At 46.2% G+C, this 24,452-nt stretch overlaps 1 protein-coding gene and 2 long non-coding RNA genes across 6 annotated transcripts in view; all 3 read right to left on the bottom strand.

The window, feature by feature from the left end:
• The window catches only part of LRRC20 (leucine rich repeat containing 20), a 148,134-nt gene extending 144,675 nt beyond the window's left edge, over nt 1–3,459 (bottom strand). For all 4 annotated transcript variants that reach the window (XM_084845550.1, XM_084845554.1, XM_084845551.1 and 1 more), the window contains exon 1: nt 2,056–3,459. The gene's annotated coding sequence lies outside the window, so the exon portion shown is untranslated. The remainder of the gene's footprint in view (nt 1–2,055) is intronic.
• Nucleotides 3,460–11,139: 7,680 nt separating this feature from the next.
• On the bottom strand, nt 11,140–14,855 carry LOC146350744 (uncharacterized). The gene is made up of 3 exons (XR_014789376.1): nt 14,690–14,855; nt 14,143–14,292; nt 11,140–13,854 (listed from the first exon to the last, which is right to left on the bottom strand). It is a non-coding gene; the product is annotated as an uncharacterized LOC146350744 (long non-coding RNA).
• Nucleotides 14,856–16,152: 1,297 nt separating this feature from the next.
• LOC146350743 (uncharacterized) lies at nt 16,153–18,972 on the bottom strand. Its single transcript, XR_014789375.1, has 3 exons — nt 18,110–18,972; nt 17,288–17,484; nt 16,153–16,641 (listed from the first exon to the last, which is right to left on the bottom strand). It is a non-coding gene; the product is annotated as an uncharacterized LOC146350743 (long non-coding RNA).
• Between the last annotated feature and the right edge of the window lie 5,480 nt (nt 18,973–24,452).

Here is a 24,452-nt window from a genome sequence, read left to right as displayed (position 1 = left end):
TTGTCAGTGCAGCTAATTTGCAGTTAGAGGTGAGTATTGAGGTGGCCAGGTTAGCTGACAAAGTCACATTTTTCGGGTGGTTAAAAGAAGAAAGGACAGCAAAGAGCTCCAAAAGGATCTCTCCAAACTGGGGAAATGGACATTAAAATGACAAATACAGTTCAACTTGAGCAAACGTAAAGTGATGCCATATTGGGGTAAAAAATCCTAACTTCACATATACGCTGATGTGGTCTGAACTGGTAGTGACTGAACAAAAATGGGGATTGGAGTTGTGGTGGTCAGCTCAATGAAAATATTGACGCAGCGTGCAGGTGCTGTGAAAAAGGCAAATTCCCATTGGGGATCATTAGGACAGGAACTGAAAATATCATTGCCAATATTATAACAGGTTTTTTTACAAATCTATGGTGCAACCAAACTTGGAATACTGGTCTGGTCTGGTCACTGTACCTCAAAAAGCATATTGGAGAAGCAGGAAAAAAAGCAAATAAAATGATCAAGGGACTGGAGAGACTCCCCTACAAGGAAAGGTTACAGTGTTTGGGGCTCTTCAGCTTACAGAAAAAATGGTAAGTGGGAACATGATTGAGGTGTATAAAATTATGTATCATGTGGAGAAAGTGGATATGGAAAGTAGATAGGGAAAAACTTCTCCCACCCTCATAATACTAGAACCACAGGTCATCCAGCGAAGCTAGATGGGGGGAGATTCAAGACTGTTCAAAGGAAGTCCTTCATCACACAGCACATAGTACAACTATGGAATTTGTTTCCACAATATGGAATTTGTTTCCACAATATGTAGAGATGGCCTCCAACTTGGGCCGCTCACAGAGCGGCCCAAGTCTCAGGTCCATGGTCTCAGGTCCAAATTCACAGAGGATAAAGCTAACAGTAAAAACTACAAAGAACCTTGTAGCACCTTAAAAACTAACACATATATTCTGGCATAAGCTTTCCACAAAAAGTGCCACTGCCACAAGACCCTTTGTTGTTTTTGCTCCAACTGACTCACACAGCTGCCCCTCTGGAAAAGGCTACCAATGGCTACTAATCACAATGGCTACAAATTACCTCAAGTATCAGAGGCAGTATACCACTCGATACCAGTTGCTGGGAAACAGGAGTGGGAGGCACTCCTATCCTGCTTGTGAGCTTCCCGTGGGCAGCTGGTTGGCCACTGTGGGAACAGAATGCTGGACTAGATGGGCCTTTGGTCTGATCCAGCAGGGCTCTTATGTTCTTAACTTGAACGTGGTGAAGTCGGGCTTCACGTGCAACCTACTTATTTCATGAGAAGTTTTCCTCCCCTCCCGCACCATGCGCCAACAGTGACGTCACATATAAAACTGAATGCGCATAAAATTGAATCAGGTTTCTTCAACTCAGGGCTTCATCACATGGTGCTTTTATCCTGCGATTGAGATGGCTCCTTCACGGAAGTTTGCCGGCTCTTTAGAGGACGCCGTGAACCTCCAAGGCGTCTCTTGCACTAAATGCCCTTTGTTCCATTTTTAAATAGATCACGGATCAAATCACCCCTTCAGTTTCCTCCGTGAAAACAGTTAAAGCGGCAAGCAGAGGAGTGAGATCAATGAGAGATCATGGGAGACTCAGACACGAGGAGAAGCGGGGAAGGAGGCGCGTGTAAAGGGAGTCGTCGTAATCCCGCATTTAAAACGGAAGCGGAAAGCCTCATTTTAAATGCAGGATTTTAAGCTGGTGTAGAGACGCCCTCAGAGAGCGCAACCCTAGGCACGTGTCGAGAGGAAAAAAGGTCTACAACTCCCAGCATAGCTGGCTGAGGAATGCTGGGAGTTGTAGGCCTTTGTTCCTATCGACACGTGCATAGGGTTGCGCCTCTAACTGCCGATGCAAAGCGCAGAGCGGGCGAGCGCCTCCACCAGGCGCCATCGCGATTCAAAGGGCTCGCCCTTGCCACCGGAAGTTCGAGCTGCGCGTCGTTCCACTCTCCGCCTATCTCTACACGACCGCGGCCGCCCCGAGCCCCTCAGTGGAAGGCGCCTCCGGCGCGTTCTCGCCCGCACTCACCGCCGGCGCCCCTATCGCGTGCGCGCTGCCTGGGTAAAAGGGGTCTTTCCGACAAGCCGAGGCAGGCTTTTCTTTGGCGGCGCCGGTCGTCCGCCGCTGCTGCTCCTAGGGGGTTCGGGCCGGAGAGCCAGGCGCTGCCCGCTCAGCCTCCCCCAGCCATGGTGAAGAACGGCAGCAGCTGCTCTCTAAGCCGCCTGGGTGGAGGCAAGCGAGCCGGACGGCGGACCGCCGCCGAGCGAGAGCCAATCCGTGCAAGAGCCGGTGCCGAGGGAAGGGAGGCGCTGCAGAGAGCGACTCGGAAGAGGGGGCCGGCGCCGCCACCCCGCCCGGTTCGCAGAGCGCCCTCCCCCGTTGGCAAGCCGGGGCCCGAGGGGGCCGGGAGGCTGCAAATGCAGACGTTGCTATTTATTTATTTCACTTCTCCGCTATTTCCAGTAGTCGAAGCTCTCTGGGCGGTTCGCCGCAATTCACGAGATAATAAAATGCAGCATAAGAATCGAAATACGCAAAATTTATAAACTGTTTCAGCGGCTGAAAACATGGTTAATAAAATCCTAGACCTGTTCAAACAGCTGGCATAAATGCCTCATCATACACTACCTTCTCCCAGGCTTTTTAGTTTTTCAGTTTGTTTGATATCTGGCGTTGTATTTTAAATTTTTGCGCTGCTGCTGGTTTCTGTTTGGTTATTTTTTAATTGTTATATTGTCGTTTTAAACTTTTGTATTTAATCGTCTGTATTTTGTCGTCTTTTAAGTTACGGTTTCAATTGTTGTGATCCCGCAGAGAGCTTCAGCTATTGGGCAGTATAAAAATGTAATAAATGCCTGGGAGTAGAGGAATGGCCTTAACCTGGCCCCCAAAAGACGACAAGTGTAGGCACCAGGATAGAGCGCTTTGAAGGGCCCCTTTGCACCAAAAGCAAACAAACTCCACTTGCAAGTGGAAAAACAGCTCAGAAATGCTGTTCTCCCTGCCACACTCATTTGTTTTTATACTTGCACTGCAGCCAGTGGTGCAGTTAGGATCTTGAGGCCTTGCACCCAGGCGGCTCCCAGGTAACCACCTAGGGTGCAGCAGGTGGTGGAGGCAGTGGCAAACAGGGCCCACTTCGGTACGTGGGCCACGTTGGGGCCCATTGGTGCTGGCCTGCCTTGACACAGCATTCTTTCTAATTATTTTCCAACACATTTTATAGAGAGGGGCCAGCCCGCCACGTATGCCCATGGTTACAAAGGCTTCTCTTATTTTTATTTTTGTTAATGTATTATGTTTTGCAACAAAAATGTGCTTATTCCTTAAGTCAGTGTGCTGAGTATTAAGGCAGCAGAAGCAAACTCCCAGTGTATCCCTGTAGTCATGGCGGTGCTATGATTTCAGTGAGTTTAAAACATGAAACTGCATGAGCTCAAAGTATTTCTTTTGTGTGTGTTTTTAAAACAGGGTTGGCAAGCAGTTTCTGTTTTGATCTGACATATGAAGAATGTAGAAGCAGTTGTAAAGCATAGAATGGTGAAGGGAAGGAGAAGGTAAATGTGAGGTGTGTGCTTCTCAACTGAAGTAATATACATGGCCTGTCTAACGCCCCCTCTGCCTGCCTGCCCAAGATGACTAAGGGTAGCAGTCCTATGCATGTTCAGACAGAAAAAAGTCATACAGCTCCCAGCATTCCCCAGCCAACCATAGAATCATAAGTGATAGCAGCACAATTGGGAGGGAATTAGCACACTATTTATTTATTTCATTTCTACATTGCCCAATAGCCGGAGCTTTCTGGGCGGTTCACAAAAATTAAAACCAAAGAGCACACAATAAAACAATACAAAATATACAAAACATTAAAGCCACAGTAAACAATACAACCAGAATAAAACCTAGCAGCAATGCAGGGATTTAAAACAGCAAAGCTAAAAGTCTAAAGAGCTAAAATGTTAAAACACCTGGGAAAATAAAAAGGTCTTCACCTGGTGCCGGAAAGAATACAATCTAGGTGCCAGGCAAACCTCACTAGGGAGCTCATTCCACAGCCGGGGAGCCACAGCAAAGAAAGCCCTCCTTCGTGTGCTTATTGATCAGCTTATTCACCACAACAGCCCAAACCAGCAGCAGCATGACAATACAGAGACAGAGCTACCAGGCAGAGTTGGCGCTGAACACACCAGGACAGCTGCCTCTAACCTGGTGCATCCTAGGTTCCTGGGACCACAGCTCCCATCAGCCCCAGCCAGTACCGGCAATGGACAGGGAATATGGAAATCACGATCCAAAACATTTGGAGGGCACTGAATTGGGGGTTAAGGAAAAAGGCGGTGCCTCCTGCCAGTTGCAGATCTGTTAGCTAATGCTCCTGTCTAATACATTATGGATGATGGTTCCTTTATTCAGCACTTGCAGAAAGCAGGGAGGCAGCACACAGCCAGACAGTGGGATCAGCACAGTTCATAAGCATGCAGACACATACACTGAAGAAGGCTGCATGGGCAGGGGTGGGTCCAGGGAGTAGGCAGAATGAAACCTGGACTGCTGGGCTGGTCATCGTTGGGTTTGTGCACTCCAGGTCTGTCTCCTGACCCAAAGCTGCTACATGGGAAATCCTGCCTGAAACAGCACACCTGGACAAACACAACTGGCCTGTCTTGGGGCTCTTGGCTGCAAAGCAGTGTCAATCACCAATGCCCCACAGAGCAGGCAGATGCCTCCTACGGAACTGGGGAGTAGGGCTTCTCAGTATGGGAGCTCCAGGAGTCGTTAGCGAGGCCAGCGGAGAACTAGCTGGCAAACTGAAAGAGGAAGATAGGCGTAGCCGGGTTTAGGAAATCACAAGGCAGAACGGGGCAGAACAGTCAAACACAGCATGGCTCATTAGTGGCATTAGCCAGCAGTCCCCTTCCCATCCTTGCTTGACCTGACCCCTCCCCCATCTTGGAGTGCATATCCCATGTTCCCAAATAAACATGGGCAACAGAGACCCTGTGGGAGCTGCAGACTGGCAGTGCTATGCCCTTACCCACATGCTGCTATTGCATTGCTAGGGATGTTCCATGTACATCTGTGGGGTCACCCTGTCACTTCTGCTTGGCCCTGGGCACATGAGCAGCACGTAGCTTGCCCGTATAGACAGTGAGAGGGCTAAACTCTCGCTTCCCCTGAGCACTGTGCATCTATTGTCTGCTTTCCCTGACCGGGTGACCTCCAGGTTTTGGATTATAATTCCTATCAGTCTCAAACTGGCCAATGGTCTAGGATGATGGGAGCTGTAATCCAAAACCTCTGGAGGGCTTCTGGTCTGGGGGAAGGCTGCCTTACGCATCTTGGGAGCTTCAGTTCATAGGTCATTCCAGGCTGTCAAGAATGCCCGATGGGCACATGGACTTTGAGGCTGGCTTCCTCCCATCTACAGGTCCCACTCATTCCCTGAGGCAAGGTCATCTTTCTTGGGTTCAGATGCAGACATGGCCAATGCGCCATCCTCAGACGTTGACTGTGGACATGGGTCCCCATCCACTTTGCTCCACTGTCAACAGCGGGATTGCAAATCCAGCAGCACCCCACAGCAGTTGGGGCTACTGTGCACCTGCCCTCCCTGGTTTCCTCCGTGCACATGTCTAGTCCACAGGTATCTTCCTTTGACAAGAGCAACAGCCTCCAGGCCTCAGCAGTACTTCTAATGTCAGCAATGCAAGTTGTGAGCAACAGTCACTCTGGGCCTATCCTGTTTTCTCGCCCTCCACCTTCTTGACTCCAGCCTGGCTTTGCTGAGGTGTTCATCCTCAGCATGCAAGCACAATCAGACATAATTAAGTGGCATGTCATACCGTGCTGGTGTGCAGGCCCCAAGTGAGGTCTGGAGTGCACAAGCTGCGGTTTACCTGTGGGCTCCAGTGATCACTTGGCAGCATTTGGCAAAGGCTTGGCCCTGAAATAAACAATGTGGGGGCCTGAACCAAGGTGGCCAGGCAGGGAGCCCTGTGGGTTTCCCTCTCCAAGTAGCCCTGTAGCCATGCTCATAGAAAACACCACCCTCAAGCCAAAAATGCGTGTCTACACCTGAGTAATCATAAGCTCCTCCAGTGGGCAGCCCACCCAGGTAGGCATGTGGACATCGCAGCCCCAGGTGATCCAAGGATGCGTCTCCACAGGTTGGGAGCACATTGTCCAGAACTGCTCACATGACACAGTGCCTTGCCAAGGAAACAGCAAGTGAGGGTGCAAGAGACTCCATCAGCACACACAGACCAGCAACCAGAGCAAATACATGTGGCAATCAGCAATAATACAGGTGAAGCAGAACAAAAACATCTCTCCAGCAACGTAGCCACTCCACCAACAGGCCAATGAACAGAGCAATGAAGCCCCGGTGGGAAAATGTAGCCAGATTCCACATGTTAGTATTTAAAAACACAACCCACCATGTAGTTCAATAAAGATTCACTGCGAGGATGCTGCACATGCCAAGGGATGAGAATCTGGACAAACCTGATCACCGAGGGAAGCAAGCTGGCTAATATGTGAGGGAGAGGGCATACTTGGAGGGTTGCCCATCATTATCCAGCAATGGAACCTACACAGAACAAATCCAAGAGGACCCCAAGCTCCCAAAACGGGGAGAGACCAGTTACATCAGGCTCCTCTCCCTGAACTATTTCCATTCCAGCTGGTTTATTTATTTACTTATTACATTTCTATCCTACCTTTCTTCCATCATGGAACTCAAGGTGGCTACATGTGGTTCCCAGGCAGTTTCCCCTCGAAGCACTGACCAGCCCCAAACCTGCTAGCTTCAGCAAGGTGGTTGCCTCATCTGCCTTCAGACTATACCTTGGGTTGCTATAAGAACTAAAGTTTAAGAATTTGTGCCTGAATTTGTCTTTCCTCCTCATCCATTTCATTTTGAGTCATGTCTTTTAGTGCCTCTGGACGGGATTGTCTTGTTTTATTGGTTGTATATGGGTGTGGGACCCTTTTTGGCTGATGAGCCGGGCAAAAAAATGTGTCAAATAATCCTACAGAACCGCAAAGCTTGCATACGTTTACAGTAGCCTGTGCTGCCCTAATAAAAGATATTTAACAGAATGCGGAAAGGCAACAATAACATTTTCTGGTTGATAATCTGCCTTTGCTTGTGGCCTTTTGGCTGACATTCTCAGTACTTTGAGAATGTCAGTCCCTTTAGCTGTTAAGACTCCCATGTCCCTACTCCAGTCTCCATGTTTTCATTCATGCTGCTCTCCATACTTGGATAGCCTCCCCTTTCCCTATTAAAGGGCTTCCTTCTCCTGCTCTGGAAAGTCTTCCTGAGGCACCTACTCCTGAAAAGTTTATCTGGAACCATTTTGGCGTTCCCATACCTGTTGCCAGGTTCATACAATGCCCCATGTGTTGAAGTAACTAGTCCTGCCCCTGCAACTTATGCTTGCCGCTGCCAAGCACTCTAGTTGCCAGACCCATGGCACAAATGCTTCCCTGCTGTCCACACATTCAGCCAGCATGGGAAGGGCTCTAAGTGCATACCGGTGTCACTTGACAGCTTCCTTCTTACATGGAGGAGCTCTATGTGCTTACATCGGTATGCATATAGAGCCCTTTCTCACACTGGTCAAACACACAGACAGTGGGGAAATGTTTCCATGGCAGAAGGCATGGCCACAATGCATATCAGTGGTTAGCTTGTGTGGCCAGGAGAACACACTCACCCATTATTTCAATAATGGGGGGTTCACACAATGTGGTGAAGGCTTGTGAGAACCTCCCTTGGATCAGACAACATTTCTACTGGAGTCTCCTATTTGGGGTTCTGACACCCCTTGTGGTGAGCTACTCAAGGCTGTGTAGGGGAGGAAGAAGGGGCAGTATAGTCCTCTCAGGTCCAAGCACAGCTCCAAGGAGCGAGCCTTGGGCCCTTCATATGCATCAAATATGAGCTTCCCCACAGAAGCAGCACAACATGTCCACGAACCAAAATGCCAAGTCTTCTGGTGTCTGCTATGCTTATAGGATGTAATACTACAAGTTATACTGGATTAATGTAATGTTCTTTATGTAGGGCTGCTGTTGAAAACTGTCTAGAAACTTAAGTTGGTCCAGGATGCTGCAGCCAGACAGTTGACTCGGGCCAGTGACAGGGAGCATGCGACTCCATTGTTACAACTTCACTGGATCCCATTATGTTTCCAAGTACAATTGAAAGTGCTGGTTATTGCCTAAAGCCTTACACAACTTGGGACCAGGTTACCCATGGAAAGTGGGTAACCTAGTCAGATGTTTTGGCCTACAACTCCCATCAGCCCTTACTATTAGCTATGTTAGGGAGGGCTGATGGGAGATGTCGGCCAAAATATCTGGAGGGCCACAACTTGCCCATTGCTCTCCTATATGACCTACCCAGGTTTTAACAATCGTCAGCAACATCAGAGGCACATTTGATGGGTGCATGCAATTCTGAGGGGACATTTGGCCTGCTGAGAATATTTTATCTGTACTGTTGGTTGTTTTTTAAGCTTCTGTTCTTGATTTTTTAAATTCTTCAGTTTGCTCTTAGAGTTTTATCTGCACTTATGTGCAACATGTTGTAATTCTTGTTTTTTATTTTAAGATATGTATTTACATTGACTGTTATGGTCACCTTGGGTGCTGCTTTGCAGGCAGGCTAGGTATATATCCAAAAGATAGATAGATCAAAATAATAATTATATCCAATCAAATTAGTCCTGGCTTGCCTCGTGATGTATTTCCATCATGGCCTCAGTGCAGGTTGCACAGCCCTTAAAAAAAAAAAAAAGAGGAATAAAAAGAGTTTATGACCATGTGTGGAGTTTCTCTACACTGGGAACCACAGCTAACTTCCTTACAATGCAGTGGTATGATTTCAAGGTAAGCCTGATGCATGACACCTTTCTTTTTATAAGTACTGTGGGTTGGATCCAGAGATAGTTATTTTTACAGTAGACCTGTTGAAATAAGTGGGTCTACTTTAAGCATTACTAAGTCTGGATCCACCCCACAGAATATCATTCACAATGCAGTGTAAATTGATATTTACTGAAATGTGAATTACTAATGTAGCTGATCCCTTTCTATGAAAACTACTTTTTATATTTATTGGTAACATAACTCTTCTAGCTGCATAAATACATTATTAATAAAAGAATGGTATTAGAAACAGCAGATTTTAATAGCAAACAGTTAGCAGGCTAATTGCATCTTTTCCAACCCTGCAATATCATTTTTGAGCTGCAGTGACCAGAGCTGTACACAATATTCCGAGTGTGGACACACCATGGATTTGTATGAGGGCAGCATGATATTGGCACTTCTATTTTCAATTGTTTTTGTTAAAAGATCAGCAATTTCATATTTATTTAAATACGATGATTCGTTAGCTTTCAATTTGTCAGTAAGGTCTAGAACTTCATTTCTTGTCACCTCTATTTGGCTCAGTTCTTCAGATTTGCTTCCCCAAAATATCAGTTCAGGCACAGGTATCTGCCCTACATTTTCTGCAGTGAAGAGAAGACAAAGGAAGAGAATTCATTCAGCTTCTCTGCACTCTCATTATCTTCCGTTAACTGTCATCTAATGGTCCAACTGCCTCCCTAGCCAGGTTTCCTGCTTCTGCATTTAAAGAATTCTTGATTGCTGGCCTTGATGTTATTAGCAATATGCTCCTCAAAATACTTTTCTTATCCCTTATTGTCTGCTTGCATTTCCTTTGTGCAAGCTTACATTCCTTCTTGCTCCTCATTTTTGAATAACTTCCAAGGCTGTGTTTCCACGACAACAGAAGGGTGAAGCAAACAAGGAATACTGGATTTTTCATGGAATCGGCATGGCCCCACACAGGGCTCCACGAAGAACTGCATCGCACCATTATAAGTCACTGCCAGAAACATACTTCTGGGTGGTGGGTGGGGGATTGGAAGTGAACATCATCAGACTGGCAGGGGCTGCTCAACCATTAAGAGAGGCCCTCCCCTCCAGGCTCTACTCCCCTTAATGGCAATCTGGGGAAAAAGCCTCATTGACCACAATGGGAGTTAATTCTAAGTAGACTTCCCAGACCTATGCCCGATTCTGCCTATTTTTTTTCCCTTTCCCTCTAGGCACCAAGTGTCTGCATTAGCAGGCACCCCTGAATAAATGCGCTATGGTGCGACAGCACAAACACATGACAGTGCACTTTCAGGAACAAGCCTCATTGACTACAACAGGAGTTACCAGGAACCCCTGAACTAATGTGCGATAGCGATAGCAAGTCAATGGGGCTTGTTCCCGAAAGTGCACCATGATGCATTTGCACTATTGCACAATAGTGCAAATGCATGTTAGTGCTATTGCGTGACTGAGTGATAGTGAGATACTGACATAGAGGGTATGCGTATTGATGGAAGAACTGCACAATAGTGTTATAATGAGATTGCGCCTTAGCGTGTAATACAAAAACTGGACTATGATGCTTGCAGCACCGTTTCCTGGGTCCAAAGGACACAAAGGAATATTAGCTGTGGATCCTTCCCACTTGTAGTTCTAGGGAACTGACTTGAGATAAACCTGATTTTCAGGCTGTAGTGGGAGTACTTGCTTGCCCATGATAGCATGCTTATACACACTAGTGATCTAGTGCTTATTTTCAAAGTTTTTTTAAAAAGTTGGTCCCTTAGCATCCTGCTCCAAAATGGAGGTGAAACTTCCAGAAAACAGGGAGGGAAAGGGTTGGGTCAGTGAGGTCACAGACAGGTGAGTGACACCCCGCATGGGCAGGGCTACATGCCCCCATGGACAGGACTATGATACCGATGCCAGTGCAGTTGATGGAACACACCCCACCAGGACCATAACTGAGCTGAAGTAAAGAGGAAAAGTCAGACTGTAAGCAGACTCAGAAGAACCAGTTTTTCCCTGATAAACTCTGGGCGGCTGCTGGTTGGCCACGACATCATGTATCCCCACATGCAGCCAGTTCAGAGTAAACTGCTCATGGAAATGCCCCAAGATAAAATGGCTCCTAAATCAGTTTAGGGCTAGATAGTGCCGATAACCATAGGATTTGTACTCATTATATAATGAAAAAAACAAAGGAGGCAAAATGTGCTTATCAATAAATTTATTCCTCTTTTTATGCCAGTTGGATCTTGTTTATTATTATCATCTTTCATGATATTCTTCTTTCATACAACTCGTCAGTTAACCTAGCAAGTGACCCCTCCTGGATGCCCAAAGGAAGGCGAAAAACCTCCAGGAACTTTGGCCAATCTATCCTGGAGGAAAATTCCTTCCCGACCCCAAAAGTGGCGATCAGTGCTACCCTGGGCATGTGAGCAAGGGCCATGATCAAGTGAATCTTGGCTAGTACTCTCCTTCCACCTTCCCACTCAAGAGGTCTTCCTGTTGTCCAGCAGGATCTATCACTGTGCTCCATGGAAGGCCATCCAATCTAGGCAGTGCTTAAATTAACTTCCTTGCCCTGGATCTCATCTCTGTAAGCTGCTCATCTGGCCTCCTCAGGATTACAGATGTGTGTCCCTTTCTTTCATTTACTCCATGGGAATGATGAGAGAGCAGTTCAGTGTTAATTAAATTACATTCAAACATGAGATGGAGCAGTCCCTTCTGACTGGCAAAAAATGATTATTTGTATACAAAATCGTTACAAGAATATCCTTCGCAACACCTAATTTGATATTTGAGGAATTATTAATTCCTACTTCAGAAGGAATTTTCCAACTTAAAAAGAGCTCTTGTCCATCAGTTCTCTAAAGATCTTATACTTTTCAGTGGTTATTGGGCAACTAATTCCAACCTCCTGTAAAGATTATTCGCCAGTTTGGATCTTATGATAAATTGTTTATTGTGCCCCATGTGCCCCCAGACACCTTCCTTGGTTCCCACCAAGGCACCCTACTCCTCAATTATTATTTTTTTAAATATCTGTATATATTCTTACTGGCAGCTGAGATTGCTTCAAAGTGAAGTAGGAGCAGATTGCCTAATCTCCCATGAATGCCTCTAGGCAGGTTACTTGACCTTTGTGACTAGCCATGCCCACCCATGGCAGCCATTTTATGGTTGTGCCCAGGACAGTTTCTCAAATTTCCAAATGTTCCCATGGGCCCGAAAGGTTGTCTAGCCCTGAATTACTATGACAGGAACAAGCTGAAGTGAGCCACCTGTGGGCCAGACTCTATGCAGAATGCTGCATAGTTTGCACACACACGCACCCTGATAAAGAAAAAAATGCTGGTTTGATTTCATAATTCAGCAGCAAATCACTCCAAAGTGCTACAAGGGTCACATTTAGTTTGTTTCCAAGCTAAATTAAAAACCTCTGGTACTCAGTAGTGCCTATGGAGAGCCCAAATAACCAAATTTTTTTGCAAACAAGTAACCCTGCTTTAGGGGGCTTGGTCTGAGGAGGCCACTGGGCCAAGAAAAGAGACCCCCTTGGAGAGGTTTGTATGAAGAGGTCAGTGGGCCAGGAAAAGGGACCCTTTGGGAAGGAGGGTATGAGGAGCCTGCTGGGCCAGGAAACAGATGGGAGGGGATTGTGAAAAGGCCACATGGCCAGGAAAGTGACTCTTTAGGAAGTATAGTTTGAGGAGGCCATTGAGCTAGTAAAAGACCGTCAGGGAAGGATAGTTTGAAGAGGCCCCTGGGCCAGGAACAAGACCCCCTGGGAGGGATAGTTGAGGAGGCCCCTGGGCCGGGAAAGAGACCCCCTGGGAGGGATAGTTGAGGAGGCCCCTGGGCCAGGAAAGAGACCCCCTGAGGGGGATAGTTTGAAGAGACCACTGGGCAAGTAAAACAGACCCTCTGGGGAGGATAGTGTCAGGAGGCCATTGGGCCAGTAAAAAAACGCTCGGAGTGGGTGGGTGGAGAGCGTATGGAGAGGCCACTGGGCCAGGAAAGAGACCTCTAGGAAGGAGAGTTTGAGGAGGCCACTGGATCAAGAAAAGATACCCTCTGGGGTTGATAAATTACCTATCTTTAAAGGACCTACCTCCAAATTAGTAATGCTCATCTATGATGCTTACTTCCCTTTTCCTGAAGTAGTGTTAACTATGCTTGTTCCTCAACTTGCTTTTGTCTTATGAATTTCTGGCTCTCTTGTTGGAAATGGAAACTATGAATCCCTTTATACTTTTCAAGCCAACCCCTGCAAATTAAGATAGTTGAGTTGTTGTCTGTGCTTGAACAGGCCAACTGGCCAGGAAAGAGACCCCATGGGAGGTATAGTTTGAAGAGGCCACTGGGCCAAGAAAAGAGACTCTCTGGGAGGTATAGGTTGAGGAAGCCACTGGGCCAGGAAAGGGACCCTCTGGGGAACATAATGTGAAGAGGCCACTGGGCCAGTAAAAGAGGCCCCCTGGGGTGGATAGTTGGGACAGCCACTGGGCCAAGAAAAGAGACCCTGGGGGGCGGGGTTAGTGTGAAGAGGCCACTGGGCCAGGAAAGAGATCCCCTAGGAGGGAGAGTTTGATCAGGCCACTGGACTAAGAAAAGAGACCCTCTACGTAGGATAATTGGAAGAGGCCACTGGGCCAGTAAAAGAACCCCCCTGGGGAGAATAATTTGAAGAGGCCACTGGGCCAAGAAAGAGACCCTCTAGGATGGAGAGATTACCTACCTCTGCAAGACCTACCTCCTAGTTGGTAATGCTCACCTATGATGCTTTCTTCCCTTTTCCTGAAGTAGTATAACTATGCATGTTCCTCACCTCACATCAAATGCTTTTGTGTTATGAGTTTCTTGCTCTCTTGTTGGAAATGGAAACTATAAATCCCTGTACGCTTTTCCAGCCAAGCCCTGCAAATTTAAGACAGTTGAGGTGCTGTTGACTGTACTTGAAAAGGCCACTGGGCCAGTAAAATAAACCCTCTGGGGAGGACAGTTTGAGCCAGGAAAGAGACCCTCTGGGAGGTATAGTTGGAGGAGGCCAACAGGACGGGAAAGAGACCACCTGGGAGGGAGAGTTTGAGGAGTCCCTTGGGCCAGGAAAGATACACCCCCTGGGAGGGATAGTTTGAGGAGTCCCCTGGGCCATTAAAAGAGACCTTCTGGGGTGGATCGATTACCTACCTCTAAAGGACCTACCTCCAAATTGGTAATGCTCATCTATGATGCTTACTTCCCTTTTCCTGAAGTAGAGTAACTATGAATCTTCCTCACTGTTGTCTTATTAATTTCTGGGTCTCTTGTTGGAAATGGGAACTATGAATCCGTTTCCACTTTTCAAGCCAAGCCCTGCAAATTAAGATAGTTGAGTTGTTGTTGTCTGTGCTTGAAGAGGCCACCTGGCCAGGAAAGAGACCCTCTGGGGTAGATAGTTTGGGGAGGCCACTGAGCTGGTAAAAGAAACTCAAGCGGGGCGGGGGGAGAGTGTGAAGAGGCCACTGGGCCAGGAAAAGAGACCCTCTAGGAAGGATAGTTTGAGGAAGCAATTGGGCCAGGAAAAGAAACCCTCTGGGTGGATAGATTGAAGAGGCCACTGGGCAAAAACAGAGACCCTCTGGGGAGGGTAGTCAGAGAAGGCCAATTGGCCTGGAAAGAGAGCCCCTGGGAGGCATAGCTTGAGAAGGCCACTGGGCCATTAAAAGAGACCTTCTGGGGTGGATAGTTTACCTACCTCTAAAGGACCTACCTGCAAGTTGATAACACTCCTCTATGATGCCTTCTTCCCTTTTCCTGAAGTAGTATAATATGCATGTTCCTGATCTCACATCAAATGCTTTCGTGTTATGAGTTTCTTGCTCTTTTGTTGAAAATGGAATCTATGAATCCCTTTAAGCTTTTCAAGTCAATCCCTGCAAATTAAGATAGCTGAGGTGTTGCTATCTGTACTTGAAGAGGCCATTGGGCTCCGAGAGACTCTGTCAGAGGCATAGTTTGAGGAAGCCAGGAAAGAGACTGTCCTGGAAGTGATGGTGTGAGGGAGTCACTGCGCCAGGAAAAGAAACCCTCTGGGGTGGATAGTTTAAAGAGGCCACCGGGCAAAAACAGAGGCCCTCTGGGGCAGGTAGTCAGAGGAGGCCACTGGGCCAGGAAAGAGACCCTCTGAGCTGGAGAGATTACCTCCCTCTATAAGACCTACCTCCAAGTTGGTAATGCTCATCCGTGATGCTTTCTTCCCTTTTCCTGAAGTAGTGTAACTATGCATGTTCCTCACCTCACATCAGATGCTTTTCTGTTCTGCTTTTCTGAGTTTCTTTCTCTCTAGTTAGAAATGGAATCTATGCATCACTTCTAGGGATGTACAAAAGTCACTTACCTGGTCTCGCAGCTTGCTTCGCGGTGGGGGGGAGGCACTTCGCTTCTCCCCCCGAAGTTCAGGCCAGGGGGGGGGAGGCTTCCCGCCTCGCCCGACCGAAATTCAGGCCGGGGAGAAGCGCCCCGTCTCCCCGGCCGCGAACTTCAAAAGAAAAGTAAAAAAAAAATAAAAGCCTCGTGATAGGCTATGTAACGATTTACGTAGCCTATCACAGCTAGATTTGCAAAGTCAGCCGTGATAGGCTACGTTAATCGTCACGTAGCCTATCACGGGTGACTTAAAAAAAAAAAAAGCGCGTACGCAAATGGCGGCCCCCATAAGGAGCCGCCATTCGCATTCCTTATTTGGTCCCTGTAGTCTACGTAAAGATTTACGTAGACTACGGCGAAAATAAGGGCAACGCTATGGGGGCCTATGGCCTATGGGGGCCTATGCCCCCCCTATGGGGGCCGCCATTAGCATACGCGTTTTTTTTTTTTAGGTCACCCGTGATAGGCTACGTGACGATTAACGTAGCCTATCACGGCTGACTTTGCAAATCTAGCCGTGATAGGCTACGTAAATCGTTACGTAGCCTATCACAGGGGTGGTTTTTTTTTTTACTTTTCTTGTAATGGCAGCGACGGCAGCCGGTCGAAAGACCGGCTGCCGCCCCCGCCCCTGATGAAGACCTGCCGAACCGCCGCCGGGACCCGCCACCGGGAGCGACATTCGTGAAAGGTAAGTCCCATCCGGGGGGGGGGGAGAATTTCTCCCCGAACAACCTTCGGAGGACCGAATGCGTTGGCACTCGGCCCCCCGAAGTTTCGGGGAGAAATTCTCCCCCATCCCTAATCACTTCACGCTTTTCAAGCCGAGCCCTGCAAATTAAGATAGTTGAGTTGGTTGTTGTTGTCTGTGCTTGAAGAGGCCATTGGGCCAATAAAAGAAACCCTGGGGGAAGGGGAGAGTTTGAGGAGGCCACCGGGCCAGGAAAGAGACCTCTCAGGAGGATAGTTTGAAGAAGCCACTGGGCTAGGAATGGAGACTCTCTAGGAGGGAGAGTTTGAAGAGGCCACTGGGCCAGGAAGAGACCCCTTGGGAGGGAGAGTTTGAGGAGGCCACTGGGCCAGTAAAGAGATCCTCTGGAGACGATAGTTCACTCACCTCTAAAGAACTTACCCCCAAGTTGGCAATGGTCATATATGATGGTTACTTCCCTTTTCCTGAAGTAGTATCACTATGCATGTCCTCTCCTCACATCAAATGTTTCTGTGTTACGGGTTTCTTGCTCTTTTTTCTGGAAATGGAAACTATGAATGCCTTTACGCATTTCAAGCCAAGCCCTACAAATTAAGATAGTTGAGTTGTTGTTGTCTTCTGTACTTCTTTATACTACTTAGCATTTGCAAGAGGAAACCATCTTTTCATTTACTTTGTCAAAATATCTTTGAAGAATAGATGGAGTACAATTCCTTTTAACATTTAAAATGCCCTTTCAACCTGCAACCCCCCCCCTCCCCCGAGAATGAGAATAATTAAGGGCACAGTCCTATGCATATTTAGACAGAAAAAAGTCCTACAGCTCCCAGCATTCCCCAGCCAGAATAGCAGGCTGGGGAATGCTGAGAAGTATAGGACTTTTTCTGTCTAAACATACATAGGATTGCACCCTAAATAACTTTTTAATTACCAGATATATTTTCTGTGGTTGGTTTGAAAAGACTAGCGGACCAGGAACAGAGAATACATCCATCCTCTAAAGTTTCTGAAAACAGTCTCTTTTCCTGTCCTGTTGAGCTTTTCAAACCATCCTTTGCTGAGCGAAAGAAAGAGAAGTGCATCACAGCAGAAAAACCACTGATGATACTATAATTGCCACATCTTCTTTGAGTGCATGAAGGTGTAAAGAGCGGCACTTTCCAGAGTTATAGTTGGCTGATACTTATCATGACCTCTCTACACTATTTATTTAAATTATTTATATCCCACCTTTCTTTCCGACAATAGGCTCTAAGTCAGCTGACGATAAAAAAACACACACAATAGTTTGTTTTTAAAGGCAGGAGTGACTGTGAAGGCTCTGGATGGATAAGGATGTATACTGCCCACTCCCCATGCCTTTGATGCTGCCGCTTCTGCTGGTGGTGCTTCTGCTGTGGCGGTTCAAGTGTTGCTCTTTAAAGGTTCTGCAGTAACCATAGAGGAAGAACTTTCAAACAGCTGCTCTTTGGAGGCTCTATGTGTTACCATAGTAACCATAGGGCAAAATAGCCCCTCCCTTGGAAATGTACTACCTAGCAACCAGGGCTAGGTAACACCAGATGTTTAGGTCCCTGGGGGCGCAGCATTTCTTCTTCTGGGCAGTTGGATAATCTGTTGCTTCAGGCACTCCCAGGTGCCAGGTGTGACTGATGAAGGACACTGTTCGCTCCCCAAGCTTTCAATAGAGAGATAGATAGTAGAACATCTATCTATCTATATTGTTTTATTTAACAATTTGCATTGGTTTTACAACACACATAATATTTTCCCACCCCCCACGATTTCTAGTCCCAGTTAGAGAATGCAAATTGCCAATAGACAATAAAGACAGACACAATGCAGAATACAGTGATGAGGACAGGGATAAAGCACCAGAGATTGATAGGGCATAGAGGTCAAAACCCATCCAACCCTAAAAGTCTTCCAAACATGGAAAAAAGATGTACACCCACAAACTAAGGTAACCTGATACTGACAAATGCTACAGATTCCAGAAAACATTCAGCTGGAATACATTTTGAGAGAACTATTCCATGCCTCCACATTTACCAGTTCAGTGAATGCAATACTGGCAACAGGTGTGGTGTATCAGAGGCTCCTAGGGCACCCAGGCCAAATGAGACAGGCATTTGGTTTAGCTGGAATTATTGTCAAGCAGGTACATGAGGAAGAGGGAATTCTGCTTGCAGCATCTAGAAATATTGGAAAGGGTATTATCAGTTGGAGTCAAACTCTCTATCCTTGTTCAGCTATGTGAGAGCCCAGGCCTGCCTTCTGTTTTAATCACCAGGTTTCGCCACAGCATCAATTCATTGTGCGACTAAGGATCAAATTCTAACAATACAGGTAAGGAGACCCAGGTTTTGCTAGCAGCAGTAGCTGCTATTGAATATTGAGAGTGAGACCCAAGATGTCAAGAGCCGGAGGCCGCCCAGTGCTCATCACATATATTGCTTTTCCAGCTGCAGCCACAAAGGAAATTCTCATTTCTTTTCTTGCTTCCAAGTGCTTGCCTATGCAAGCTCAACAGCACAGCACAGGATCTACCAGAAGTTGCAGCTTACTGCTTGCAGGGTGCATCCATGCTCTCCTACCCCAGAGAAAAGATCAGTAGTCTCATTTTATTAAAATCCTTGGGCAGGTTTGAGATCAGTAGGCCCCTCGGGACATGTACCAACCTTGTGATATGATTTTTTAAACCATATTTATCTTCCTCTCCACAGGCACAGCGTAAGTCCAGGCCATCTGGTTAAGTCCGTCTCAATTTGAGCCAGTAAGGAATCTAATTCAGCCCGTATATTGTTTCCTTCATATCCCTAGAGAAAATAATCTCCATCTGTTAGATGGAAGGTTTCCAAATAAATGGGTAAGAACAACAGGAATGACACATGTAGATAGTTTCATTTCCCCCAATTAATTTTATATCATCAAATTAGACACAGATTGATCTGGTTTAGATAGAAAAGGTAGAACTTTATCTGCATACAGATCACATTTAACCTCTTGTTTACCCATTTGAATTCCATTTATCTCCTGTGATTGCCTGATGGAGCAGGCAAGTGGTTCCAGGAAAGGTTCCTCCTGTGCAAGCACCGGGTCATTACTGACCCCTAGAGGGATGCCGCTTGCGCTAGCGTTTTTGTGGCAGACTGTAGCGGGGTGGTTTGCCATTGCCTTCCCCGGTCGTGACTATCTTTCCCCCAGCAAGCTGGGTCCTCATTTTACCGACCTCGGAAGGATGGAAGGCTGAGTCAACCTAAGCTGGCTACCCGAGACCCAGCTTCCGCTGGGATCGAACTCAGGTCGTGGGGAGAGTTTTGGTTGCTATACAGCCACCTACCACTCTGCGCCACACGAGGCTCTCAAGTGGTTCCAAGGTGAGGTTAAATAATGGAGGGGAAAGAGGGCATCCTTGCTGGTACCTCTATAGAAGAGAAAGGGGGGTTGAATGAACCACATTAATATTACCTGTGAAGTTGGTTCTTTATACAGGCCATTGACCAAATCTAAATTGCTTCTAGGAAAGCCTATCTTTATTATCACTGTGGTCAAAACTTCCCACTGAACCCTATCAAAGGCTTTCTTGACATTCAGTGAAAGAAGCAGGAATAAAGAAGACCTTCATTCCACAGTCACCAAAATATGGAACCCTCTTTAGTGGACTTAACATCTCCCCCCACCCCAATCCTACAGAAAGTCACTTACAGCCTGGAAATCAAGAGCACAGGCATCTTATTCTGCTACCATTTTGGAGCAAGGCAGGTCTTGCCTCCCTTTTCTTTCTAAATCAGCCTCCCAGGATGATGTCAACAGGGGGCTAATCTTATTGTGTCTTCACTTGAGTAGCATGTTTCCAATGGTATTAGCAGCTGATTTCAGGACTGGTTTGAGTGCAAGAGTGCACCTTGTGAACAAATGCTCACCCAATGCCTGCCATGTAGCCCAAGGACCTGCCCAGGAAGTCTTTGGGTGAATGATAAAGGAGCAGCAGTTCTTCTGAAAGGAGAACCTGGTTCTACAGAGATACATATGAATACCATCTCAGGTATTCATATGGATACCACAGCTAAGATCAGGTGAAGGGAGGGGAACTGATGCCATCCCACCCCAATTAGCTACCTTGGCACATTTCACTGCATTTATAGTAGTTTAGTTGTCTTTAATAGTTGTGGAGAAGAAATTTCAGTGGGGGCAGCGTTTCTAACCCTGCCTGCCCAAAGGCCTCCAATTATATTGACATCAACAAATGCAATCTGCATAAGATAGTTCAGGGTGCAGGGTGTATCTTACTTCTGCACTGGTCATACACTACATAATAGTGTATGCATGTCTTGCTATTTCATTCCTCTCCAGAGGAACAGGGTCTATGAGTCATAAGATGCTATCCCACACTTCTCCTCTTCGCAGTTTTCTACTGAGAAAAAAGTAGCCTTTTGTCTATGGTGCACAGAGGCACACTGGAAACGGGTGAGGTACGTTCAAATGACCAAACATTTAAGCAGTTAGGGGTATGCACTCCTCTCTAAAGAAGAACTCATATGCCTGAGTCCTCTTCACTGTAAATCCACTTTCAACAGAAATGAGAGTTAAAGAGCATTAAAGATTTGTTAAACTGAAATAATCATTTGGCATGAAAGTGGCGGAATTCCAACAACTCTGGCCCAACAAGAATGCATTTATATTTGCTCATTGTTAAACTGAGATCATAATGACTGGGTCTGGGTTAAAATCTAGCTATTTTCATCTTCTGTAAAGGCAGTGCCCTCCAATGGCAATTTCACTGTGTACACAACAGAAATTTGGGATTAATCAAGGCATAGTGGTAGATGCTTTATCAAGGTTCTGACTCTGGAAAAGAACAAACATAGATAGCAAAATAAACATATTGCTACCCAGTTGCTGCCCAATCTGGAATGGGCTTGGATAAATAATAGATGCAAGGTATTCATACCTTAACTAGGGTCTCTGGGTACCTCACGAATGCAAAGGTGTTTAATCCTTTTCTCAAATCCCCGGGTTCAGAAAAGTATATGTGGGGTATATGCACATTTAGCTAGGAATGACACTTACTTTGAGTAACCATGCATAGAGTTGTACTGTTAAGACTACACACAATCCTGTGCACAATTACTTGAAAGTAAGATCCACTGAACTCAGCGGGATTTACTTCTGAATAAATATGCATATTTATGTCTTCTCAGAACCCTAAAAGAGTCCATGGGTTCTGGGTGATTTGTTAACTATGACAACAATCCACCCTCACCAGGTTCAGGTGACGCAACAAGCTATGGGGGTGGGTGGGTTACTGAACAGATGCCCACTGGCACCCAGCATGTGCTGCAAACCACAGTGGTTTATTTAAGTCACCATTGCTCTATTTGATCATGTGAATGTGACCTTAGTGTGCAATCCCATGCATGTTTACTCAGAAGGAAGCCCCACTCTGTTCAGTGGGGCTGACTCTTAGGTATTCATGCAGAGGCTTGCAGCCTTAATTTTTAAAGCCCTTCCTCTTTTGAACATATGAGGGAATTCTTATCTACTGCTTGGGCTCTAACTACTATCTGTTTTAACTCATTCTGTTAAATGTGAAGCAGGTGAGCAGAAATCAATGCATATTAGAGACTAATCCTATGCACAGTTAAGAGTAAACTCACTGAAACCAAATGGCCCAGGCATGCCTAATTTTGCATAGGATTGCAGCCAAACTCGGAGGTGACCAACTTTCCAATGCAGGGAGAGCAGATCACAGAGGGGATCTTCTCCTCCGTGCTCCGGCCACCCTGCATTTGCAGCTACACAGCCGATTTTGGCTATCTAGCCAGGGTGCCTAGGGAGTGGGGGGAAGCCGGATGGTGCATAGGAAGCATTGTAATGGCGCTTCTGCCGTCCCTTCCCTGCCCCCAGGAACACCCCTTTTTCGGCCACTCTGCACTGCTCTTACGAGTGCAGAACCTGGGATGAACCATGCTGCCAACAAGGCAGTGGGGGAGAGGGTAGGGAGTCAGTTTTCTGGGAACCGACCTCGGAGCACTGGCTCTGAGGTTGGTTCCCAGAAAACAAAAAATCCTATGGCCATCTAGATGTTGTCTAGTGGCCATAGGATTGCACCCTTAATCCCATTATTTCTTTTTAGTAAAACAGATTTTCTTTTATATAATTTGCTTGCTAAAGTTCAAGAACATAAAGTATATCCAGCACTTTTCACTTATAGCTGGTCAAAATTACTGCTGTGGTTAAATATGTAGGAAAGTAGCTTTGAGTTACATGCCAAAAGCAACATTTTTTTAAACCTATCATAATGAAGAATAATAGAGTAGAGAAAAATAAATACTAGCCTGCACTGCAGCCCTATTTAGGCTGCAGTTCTATCCATATGTATCTGGAAGTAAGCCCTTTTGAACACAATGGGATTTACTTTCAGTAGACATGTGTAGGACTGCAATTTTAGAATCCAGGTCCTAAATGTTATATTACTGACACAGCCCAAGACTATGCATGTTTACCCTGAAGTAAGTCGCACTTTGCTCAGTGGAGCGTTCTCCCAAGTAGGTGTGCGTTACAGCCACTACCACAGAAGGCAGCATCGGGATCCTATCCTTCTGTTTGTTTTGCGCACCAGTAAAGTTTGTAATGGTGATGTTGCTGTAGACTGAATTAATGATTAATTCAACATTATGAAATAAATGCAACAGCTGGTTCATATTTTGAATGACAGTGGCAGTGACCCAGAGGCAGGCAGACATAAATAAAAACCCTATCTGAAGTTCTGACACAAAGGTCAGGTTCTAGAAAAACACACATGGTTATAACTTGGGGGTTTATCTGGGGTGAAGGTCAGTTTTTCTGATGTGATAAAAGCAACAAATTGGTTTGATCAGGGAACAGGCAGCCAGCAGTGGTATTAATTTAAGACAAGTGGATACCAGTAAAAAATTGCCCCAAGGTGGGTAAGCTCTGAGGAGGTCAGTTCTCCTTCCCTGACGACCCTTTCAGCAGCACCATCAAAATGACCGTCTGGCAGGGAACGGGCAGGTGGGGGAGCCAGAGCTGCCCCACAAAGGGGCTCCTTAACCTTATTCTACCCTGCCTACAAAGACATACAGATTTATTAATGAGATACGTCTTAGTAAACAGGCATAGGATCAGGCTGTAAGTCCCACTGAATTCAATGCACGTTAGTCCCAAGTAAGCATTTTAAGTATAGACTTACAGGAGAACATAGGAAGAGCCCTGCTGGATCAGACCAAGGGTCCATCTAGTCCAGCATTAAGTTCACACAGTGGCCAACCAGCTGTTCACCAGGAACCCACAAGCAGGACATGAGTGCAACAGCACCCTCCCACCCATGCTGCCCAGCAACTGGTGTACATAGGCTCATTGCCTCTGACGCTGGGTTTATTACATCACCACCTGATCATATACCATTAACTAGTGTTATGGATTTTATGAGTCTCAACTATTATGAAGATATTTGTGACACCTTAAAGACCAACACATTTACTATGGCATAAGCTTTTGTGAGCTGTGTCAGTGAAAGTTTATGCCATAATAAATGTGTTTAGGGTGCCACAAGACTCTTTCTTGGTTTTGTTGCAAGGGACTAACACGGCTACCCCTCTGGACATGATTGTGAAGTTAACCTGAGGACAAGGCACCTGCCTACTCTGGAGCTCAGCAGTGTTACCAAGAGGGCTCTATGCAATTACCTGGCCACAGTTAATGCATCTATGTAACACGGTGTGTGCAAGGGCTATACAGTGGCTGTTTTTGTAAGGTAGGGTCACCAGATACAAAGAACAGAGTAAGCCTCTTTCTAAAGGCTCTTGTGTTTCTAATATTTGTGTTGTTGTTGTTGTTCAGCCGTTCAGTCGTGTCCGACTCTTCGTGACCCCATGGACCATAGCACACCAGGCCTTCCTGTCCTGCGCTCTCTCCCGGAGCATGTATTTATGTAGAAGAGGAAAATTTTGCATTTTCAGCTTGCTCAACAGGGTGAGAAACGCTGTAACAGGCAGAATTCTCTTTAATGGCTCCGTACTTGGTGGACAGGATATGAACATATGACCAACTTTGACATTGGTATTGCTGCTCTTGCACCTTTTAATAGCCTGGTTTGCAGAAATTAAGCAGGGGAAGCTTTTCCTGGCATGCAGATTAGTGGCTGGAAAAGTTTCACCTAAATTTCTGTGTATTCAAACATTGTTAAAAACACAGTACAGGCAGTAACATGTGAGCACCCTATAACCAGGTATGCATACAGAAAACGTATGTTTCTATAAGCACAATGGATTTGTTGGATGCATATTCAGTTAAGGATGAGGTCCTATGCAAACTCCCTTGGGAATAAGTTCCGTTGAACTTAGAGTAAAGGTGCCTAGGGATCAGCTTT

The sequence above is a fragment of the Heloderma suspectum genome, chromosome 3 (assembly GCF_057233095.1).
Source record: "Heloderma suspectum isolate Gila_16-S chromosome 3, 16-S_ref, whole genome shotgun sequence".
NCBI classification, from domain to species: Eukaryota; Metazoa; Chordata; class Lepidosauria; order Squamata; family Helodermatidae; genus Heloderma; species Heloderma suspectum.
The sequence above is the reverse complement of the archived record's forward strand: the minus strand, read 5'-3'. Positions and strand labels throughout refer to the sequence as shown.